The sequence below is a fragment of the Henckelia pumila genome, chromosome 1 (genome assembly GCF_033568475.1).
Source record: "Henckelia pumila isolate YLH828 chromosome 1, ASM3356847v2, whole genome shotgun sequence".
Lineage (NCBI taxonomy): Eukaryota > Viridiplantae > Streptophyta > Magnoliopsida > Lamiales > Gesneriaceae > Henckelia > Henckelia pumila.
The window spans coordinates 134,021,353-134,030,218 of NC_133120.1; the positions used below are offsets into that span (position 1 = coordinate 134,021,353).

An 8,866-nucleotide genomic window follows, 5' to 3' on the forward strand; every position below is an offset into this window, starting at 1 on the left:
CTTGGCTTTTCGAATCCTGCTAAGCGTGCGTTCGATCTCTAAATCAAGTGGTAGTAATTCTCGAGATCTAATGATATGCATGCACAACAAAAGGTACCTGAAAATCACCAAGAATTTATAGTCAGAATTTAAGAAAATAAATAATGTCCAATCTCAAGCGAAATAAAAATTCTGATATCAAATAGTCCCCGGCAACAACGCCAAAAACTTGACCGTCTAAATCGATATGATAAAAATCAACTGGCAAGTGTACTAGGTCAAGTTATAATATAGTGGACAAAAGTCCAGATGTCGAATCCACAGGGACTTTATAAATATGAATACCAAAATATATTTATTTCTACTTAATCTAGACCAATGAATAGAAGTGATTCAGATTTTTAAACTAATAATTAAAATTGCAATTAAAATAAAATTAATTAAAACGCAGTAGAAATTTGGTTTAATTCAAATATGGGAAAAGTTCGATCAAAGACTCACATAGGTACCAGACAATTCATGTAACAAGCAGTCGATCTAAGACATCAGACTTAATCTTAATTCACGGGAATTTTCCTAATTTGTTCAAAGGACTATTTCTAGAACAATCAAACCTATTCAAATTTGACGGATTAATATTTCGTAATTCTAATCAAATTTGAATGCATGAATAACTGTGAAAATTTAGTTTACACCCAAACCGCATAATGAAATTGAATTATATTTCTAGTCAGTTTTACACTATGTTGAATATCGCAGTGATCAAAATCGAAACCTCCTATGTCAAATTGGAATCAATTAACATGCAAGAAAATAACTAGCCAAGAAATTCACAAGACAAATATAAATTCGATAACCAATAAAATCAAATCAAGTCTAAAATCTCAAATAAACAAATCAAGTTTTTTTACATAAATTGTCTGGCCCAATCACGTGACCTTGATCGAAGAAACTACTACTCAAAGTTCAACATAGTTCATCAACAAGAGTTTTTACTCCAAAACATCAATAAAAATCACAAATAAAATAAAAACAAGAAGAGAAGAATGGAAGTTTATGTTGGCCGCCTCCTTGCCTTCAAAGATGTGTGTAACCCTTATTCTAATAAATAAATTCCTATTTATATGCTCAAGGATCTTCAAAAGATAGTATCCTTCTCGAGAAAGAATTTTCTTTTTAAAAAACTCTGTACGCGTAGCTCGCTAGAGCGAGCATAGGCTCTCGCTCGAGCGAGCAATCCTCTGCCCCGAAGGTAAATTTTCACGCCTCGCTCGCTAGAGCGAGCATAGCCTCTCGCTCGAGCGAGCATTCTTCTGTCTCGATTGTCACTCTTTCTTTTGCTCGAGCGGGCATAGCCTCTCGCTCAAGCGAGCAATATTTTGGAAAAATCATGCTATCTCGATCTCGCTCGAGCGAGAATAACCCTTCTCTCTAGCGAGTGAAGCTCTGTCCAAAAACCAAAATTTTGCCGAGTTTTCCTACAAAATGGACCAGGAAGAGTATTATGCAGATAGATGAATTAAACATGCTAAAGCTAAATAAAACAACAACAATAACATATGAATGCATGCAAAACTAACCTAAAAAATATGCATATGAAACACAGTTAACACAAGTCCTTGAAAGTTTTAATTTACAGAGGTATGAAGAGACTGAACATGTGCATTCAAGTTTTCAACTTTGGTCTCAAGAGCCTGATGAGATTGTTGCAGTTGAGACAATGATGCAGTCAGTTGACTGGAGTTAAGTAGCAGCTTGTCCAAAAGTGCAAACTTTTCTTCAATTTGACCAATTCAGAATTCGGAGAGTTCCGAAGAAAAATTATGTTGCTGCATGTTTGATGTCGATTGTTTTTAAGAGCAATGATATCTTTTTAAAGGGATAGCAAAGATGTTTCCATTTCAGCTAGTGTGTGATACCAATCATCATCCATATCAGATTTTGGTGATAGAATCTCTTTGTTATTTTTAGCATTCTCTTGACTCAAAATGCTCAAAAAATCAGTTCTTTGAGCTTTGAAAGGAGAATCAATAACATTTGGTACTATATCAACCTTTTATTTTCCTTTGTTTTGATCTGAAGAAGATACTGCGGCAGAGTGAATAACAATGGACATCAGCTGAGGACATGAATCAACCTCAATAATTTCATCAACATGAGAGCTAATGCTGCTGCCATGGGACTTTTTTGAAGAGCTTGTAGTTGGATTAGGTGGTTAACAATACTCAACCTGTGGAGGAGATTCATGAAATAAGAATCTCGGAGTGTTCACACTTTCTGGCTGAAGAAACTTATGAGGATAAGGAATGATGGCCAGAGATTGTACCTCAGTGAAGTCAGCTTTAAATGACCCATCTTCTAGGATAAGTGTATCAATTACAGGTTCAGCAATATCCAGAGGATCATAAGTTATTGAGGTATTTCCTTCATAAGTGTTTTTTGTTGTTCTTCAGTCTCAATATGAGAGGTTACCTGAGAAACAGCTTCATCCACATTCATCAGTTGAGGTAAAACTAACTCGGTGCCTGAAATATGCATATGCTGCTCAATTGATGATGGATCATTTGCCTCTAGAGCTGTAGAAGCTTCCTTCTGAAGTCCCTCAAAGACTTGATCAACTGTATGTGTGGAGGATTCAGTTGAGAGTCGTGTCTTTTTGGTCTTTTTGTGTCTGGATCGAGACTTAGAATGAGACTTGTGTTTCTTTTCAATGAAGGGCTCTGGGATAACCAGTTTCTCGTCAGTTTCCCAAAATTTAATTCTCATCTGTAGAGTAATTAGATCATTGTCTAGTTGAGTGAAGACTAATCTATTGTATGCAGTTCTAGCAGTAGGATCATAATTCTTTTGGAGTTCTGCAAGAATTTGAGTTAATTTTTTGACTCTCAAGTCTCATCAGATCAAATAAGTATGCCTTTTTTCCATGGCTTCTGGAATATCAACAATTTTGACTATCCTTAGCACAATTTCCTCATATTTAACGAATCTGTTCAATTCGTTCTTTTTCTTGAGATGTCGAGCCAATGTGAAAGTTCTATATTTATGCCATTCATCATAGAGTGTGTCAGTACTCTGTTCAGCATATTCAAGAACTTCATCCATGATTAAGTCAATTTGAACTTGAATGGAATTTGAAGGCCTGTTTGTAGCTGAAGAAGAGGCAAGTGGAATTTGAGATTTTCATGTCTGCAGATCAAGACCAGAGTGAGTATACTCAACCAGTTGTGCTGATGTTAAAACCCCTGATGGTCTTGCTGGAGGTAGAATTGTTGGAGCCAAAACTGCTTGGAATTGTGCCTGTTGAACTTTGACAACGTTTTTAGAATCTTCATCTGTTTGAAATTCCTGTAGAGGTTTTATACTTTGAATTGGTTCTACAACCATTGGTTGTTTTCCCTTGGTATCATATTTTTCTTTAGTGCTTTGTTCCTTGAGAGCTTCGTCTGATGAACTGGGAGCTTCTGTCGTGGAAATAACTACTAGTTTAGGAACCAAAGAAATGATCGGTTTGTTGGGAGAGCTTATCGGCTTGGCCTGTAAAGTCCTTGACTTTTTAGGTGAAGGTTTGAAAGTCTCCTCACTGTTAGTTTCCTCACTATCATAAATGATAAGGTTTCTCTTCTTTTTGATGTTTTTCTTGGCTTTGGTCTTGGGTTTTTTTAGGGATAGTGGGATCGGTTGACTCCTTTGAGTGAAAGTTGTTGAAGTAATCAATGTTCATCACTCTCAACTTGTGTAGAAGTGAGGCTTCTTGAAGTGTGACTCCCAGACATTCAAGTAGTCTGCTGATTTGAGATACATATCCTGGTGATTTCTTTGAAGCAATCATCATTTGAGTAAAGATTTGAATAGAATATTGATCCAACTTATTTTGATTCCTTTGAAAATTGCTGTCATGACCTTGAACTTTTCTATTATCAGTTTGGCAAAAGATCCACCTTTTGCTAGAATACTTTTTGCAACGATATCAGCAAGAATTTGTAATTCCAGCTTCAAATCCCGTTTGAATGCAAAGAGTGGGATAGCTTGATCAGAATTTGAAAAGTTAGTTTGCATCTCTGTAAGATCATTTGAAGGAACAGTATTGAAATCAATAATTCCGAAAGATGGTAAACTGAACGCTTGTGCAAAGTATGTTTCATCTACTGCTACCAGATGATCGCCCATGGAGAGTAGTAGTTTTCCATCATCGGCTAAAATAAACTTGTTATATAAAGAGACAAGCTCCTTCTGATAGTAGGTTAGAGACTTCAAGAAACTAACAAAGACCAAATTTCTCAATCGCTTGACAGATTGTAGTGATTCCTTCATTATTCATTCCATAGAGCGATTCAAAATCGACGAGAAGAGAATTTAGAATGTATACGAATGAAGAGGTTGTCATTTTTCCAGTTAATTTTGTAAAGAGAATAAAGACGTAAGTTCGAGAAGATATCTTAGGGTTTGAAAGAGGTAAACTGATAGAATGGTCACAAAGATGTATATAACTAAATTAAAGCGATAAGTTGTCCAACGTGGCAGATGCATCATAATTCAAAATAAAATAGTACGAGAGGCATAGGAAAAAGTACCTATATTTCCCTCTTACTAGCGACAATATATCTATAAATATCTCTTAAAAACACATAGAACATAAAACAACAAGGGCTAGAGATTAAGGCTGGAGATGGACAACAAAGTTTCTTCGTTTGGTTTTGGTTGGGATCCCCTGGTTTTTTAGTCTTCGAGTCGAGTTTTGAGAACCGAGTCTCACACTTGCCAATCGGTTATGTCACATCTTATGTTCTCAATGACATCAATCCTAAACCCTTTTACATTTCTCATGGGGTTTGACTTAAATTTGTTCACATACTTCCCGGCTAACCAGCTGGATTTTAAGGTTTGACACGAAAATTCACCCCACAAGTGTGAGTAGGAATATATTTCCTGATTTGAAATGTACACTCTTCTGTAAGCTTCAATGCACGAAGCTTCTGAAAACAGTCCTTGTTTCCACACTTGGCATGCAATCTAGTCTTGCGAATTTTTGTGATGTTTATGTTCCTTTTGGTTGTGATTGCATGTGAATGTATTGCACGTCTTAGCTCGGTTTTTGTGCTAAACATCATCCCAAGTTGGAAATCAGGGCTATAAATATGAGTTGGGTTTAATATTGGACACTTTCTCTGTAAAGTCCGAGATTATTTAATTTTAATTTGAGAATAATTAATTTGAGAATATTTAGAGTTTAAAATTAAATTCTAATGTTCTTAAATTATTTAGGATTGAAATTGAATTAAATCACTTGTTCGGGGATTGATTTGCAATTATGCCAAAGTTCAAGGACTAAACTGTAATTTGGCTAATATATCTAAATCACCACTTGTTTCTTCTTCATCTCATGTGAATAACAGCTTATAAAAGAGAGAAGGAATCAGAAATTTTGCACGCCATTTTCAGCCCTTTTAAAGCTCTGATTTTGCGCGATCCGACCGTCAAAATTTTGAGTTGAATATATATTTGCGATCACCGCTCCGAGAGCTACGTTCTGGTATAAATTTTCTTCAGTTCTCTCATACTTGATTTTAAAGTTGAAGATGAAATTTTATTATTATTGGGTATACATGTTCTTGAGCTAATACCAATTATGTATTCGAAGACGGATCGGAAAAAGAACATCGTTCGGATTTCTTATGAATTTTGGAAACTATATTCGAAATCCCTACTTCTGAATTGTTGCTGATCGTTTATGTATATGGTTGATATGTTGAAGATTATGGTGTGGCTTGATTGATATATTGATTTAGATATAGTTTGGATTGCCCATTTTTAGCCGTTACACCGCCAGTTTCAGAATTGCTACACGTTTGAACTCGTTGCATTAGCTATGCTTGGACTTGAGTTGCTAGCTGATGTTATAGCTTATGATAAATTCATTTTCAGCTTGGTATTGAAGTGTCGAGCTCGAGAATTCAGCCTTCAAACCGAGAAAGATTGAAGAAGGTTTGAAGTTAGTTTGATTTGATCGAATTGCCATGACTGCAAGCAGATTATGATACGTTGTTATTGATATATTTTCATATTTGAAGCAATTTCAGAATCGAGATTTAAAGGTATACATTGACAGCAAATCTAGATGGGATAGAATACTCAAGATAGATATGATTCTCGAGTATTCCCTTTTGAAATCACATACTTAATTGTCTATATGTTTTCTTTGCTTTAGATGTTCATTGATGCTTTGAACGCTTATTTGAATTGTTTGTTCAAGATGTTTTATAGTATTTAATGCATCAAGATTATGTTGCATTCATCTTGAACTCTACCTTGAAAAGCATAGAGGGTCGAATGACCTAGATTGCAAGTGACGTTTGGATGGCTATAGTTGAATGGAACGGAATATAGATTTACTTTCAGAGCTAGATTACTAACTATAGTTGCACCAAAGTCAGGGGAATTAAGATACTTGATGTCACCTTGATTGGGAGTGTCGGTGGTTTGATTGAGATTTTATTCCTCGGGATCCCAAGAACCGAGATTTTATTGATATCAGATTTGGTAGCCTACTTTTGAAACATGCATTTCATTCATGTTTATATTCTTGCATGTTATGTTATTTACACTAAGAATTATATTCTCGCTGGAGTTATCCGGCTATTGCTGTATTTTGTATGTGTGCATGGCAATAGGTGGGGCAGGAGCTGGTCAAACTCTACATGGATAGCTCGAGATAGAGTCTTAGAATGTGGTGACTCGGGTTTAGCAAGATGGAATGTATTATGAGTTTAGTAAACATGTTAGAAAAGACACAAGAACCTTTGTATATGTTGTTGTTAAGTATTGGCATATACTTGTGATTTCATGTATTCTAGATAACTAAACTGGTGTTTGAATGCGTGTAAATTATGTAAAAACATGTTGAGTAATATTTATGTTAGATTGTGCTTTTGTTCAGATTTGAATGTTGAAAGTTCTTATTTTTATAACAGGGTACGGACCCCGTGTATGTCCTGTGCATGGGTCCGTGTACCCTGCTGATTGTGAAAGTGTGCAGAAAATGAAGGGCACGGACCCCGTGCCAACCTCCGTGCAGGGGTCCATGTGGTTGAGATCAACGACAATAACTTCGGAAATTTGGAACCTTGAGCACGGACCTGGGCACAGAAGGTGCATGGGGTCCGTGTAGAAAACAGAAACTTGGTATTTTAGTGTATTGATTAGCATGGACCTGGACACGGAGGTGGCACGGGGTCCATGTACTTTGCAGCCTTGAAATGTGCCTACAGGTAAATGCACGGATCCGAGCACGGACCTGTGCATAGAGTCCGTGTATATTAAAAAAAAATTGGTTGTCTTGTTTTTTATTATCCCTCATTAAATCATGATTAATGATTACTTGCCCTAAGATAAGATTAGCAACCCGAGGTCCCCACATTCTCCCTTCACCATCATCTTCAGATTCCTTAACACTAGACAAGTCATCATCACTTTTAATTAGTTCATCTTCTCCAGACCCATAAATATTCTCATCTTTAGCATCATTATATCCTATTTCTAGTTCATTATCGTCCCCCAGCCATTCACTCTCATTATCTATATGTAGTATGAATAATTCATCATCATTATGATAATTGATTTTCTCTTCATAATCACTTTCATTCAAATCATCACTATCATCAACTAAGTCATCATTAATCTCTTCCACCTCTCTTGCCCCCATTGTTTGCATCTTTCACTCCTACCCTATCAGTATCAGCCGTTGCACGAACCCCAGCAGTATCGACCTCTGCCCCATCCCATCCCCATCACTCACATTCTTGTCCTCTACACAATCTCTCTCTTCCTCAATGTATAAGTTAATTTCCCTTTTGGTTTTTAATGTTTCTTCACAAATACCAATCAAATCAATATCATCTTGAATCAATCTAAAACAAAGATTGGAATTAGTGAACACACTCATAGGTGTTTTTGCACCATCATGTTGAGCTATCTTCTTAAAATATTCCAGCAATAGCATATCAAACTCATAAAAGTCAAATTTACTCACTGAACCACCAATATACTGATGAATACCATCAAGGAATCTACCCTCATAATGGACACCAATTGTCAAAAATCTGCTATCTCGATCTGTAAAATAAAATAACATAATTTAAAAACATTAGAAAATACACTTCAAGAAGTGAAATCCACGTAAGAAAGACTAAGTATTACCAATGGTTTTTTGAATTAAAAAAACTAAAATACCTTTTTTCTCGGCCAAGAGCCCAACAGTACCATACAATAGGAATCTAAAACATTGGGAACAAAATATTTTTGTCCATGTCTGAGACCAAATAAATCGACCATAAAGAATCATATGACATGGGACCACCATTATTGAAGTACACAACAGTAACGAGACCACCATATATTCTACAAAAAATATTGGCTTGCTACAGTGTACGGTATACCAATACGGATCAAGATGCTATCAAAAAAAATACGGATCAAGACATATCGTACATAGATGGTGCCATATCTATCAACTCTCTTGGTTGAAGTTGCATTTTCACCACAATATCCTTCTCAAATGACTTTCTTCTTTACAGATTTTAGTTGGAAGATGGATTTTTTTGTCTTTGGGAAGGATGATAATTTCTAGGGTTTACATAAATCCAATTTAGAGAAGACACAGTTTTTGTTTACGTTAATGAGATTTGTTTCTCTTTTATTTATTTTTTTAATAATTAATAATCGTTCTTGCCTTTTTTATACGTAGACTTTTAATTTTTTTAAAAGTCAATATGTGAAAATATGAGGGATCCAAGTAAGATAATTTTAAAATATCTATATTTTTAATTCCAAGTAGACAAATTCAGGTGCCAAATAATCAATACCGGTGGCTTATAAATTTTCCGGCCAAAAT

General features: G+C 35.5%; 1 long non-coding RNA gene across 1 annotated transcript; it reads right to left on the reverse strand.

Annotated features, from left to right (window-relative positions):
• Positions 1-849: 849 nt before the first annotated feature.
• On the reverse strand, positions 850-8,599 carry LOC140887431 (uncharacterized). Its single transcript, XR_012151874.1, has 3 exons — positions 8,464-8,599; positions 8,006-8,088; positions 850-1,457 (listed from the first exon to the last, which is right to left on the reverse strand). It is a non-coding gene; the product is annotated as an uncharacterized lncRNA (long non-coding RNA).
• Between the last annotated feature and the right edge of the window lie 267 nt (positions 8,600-8,866).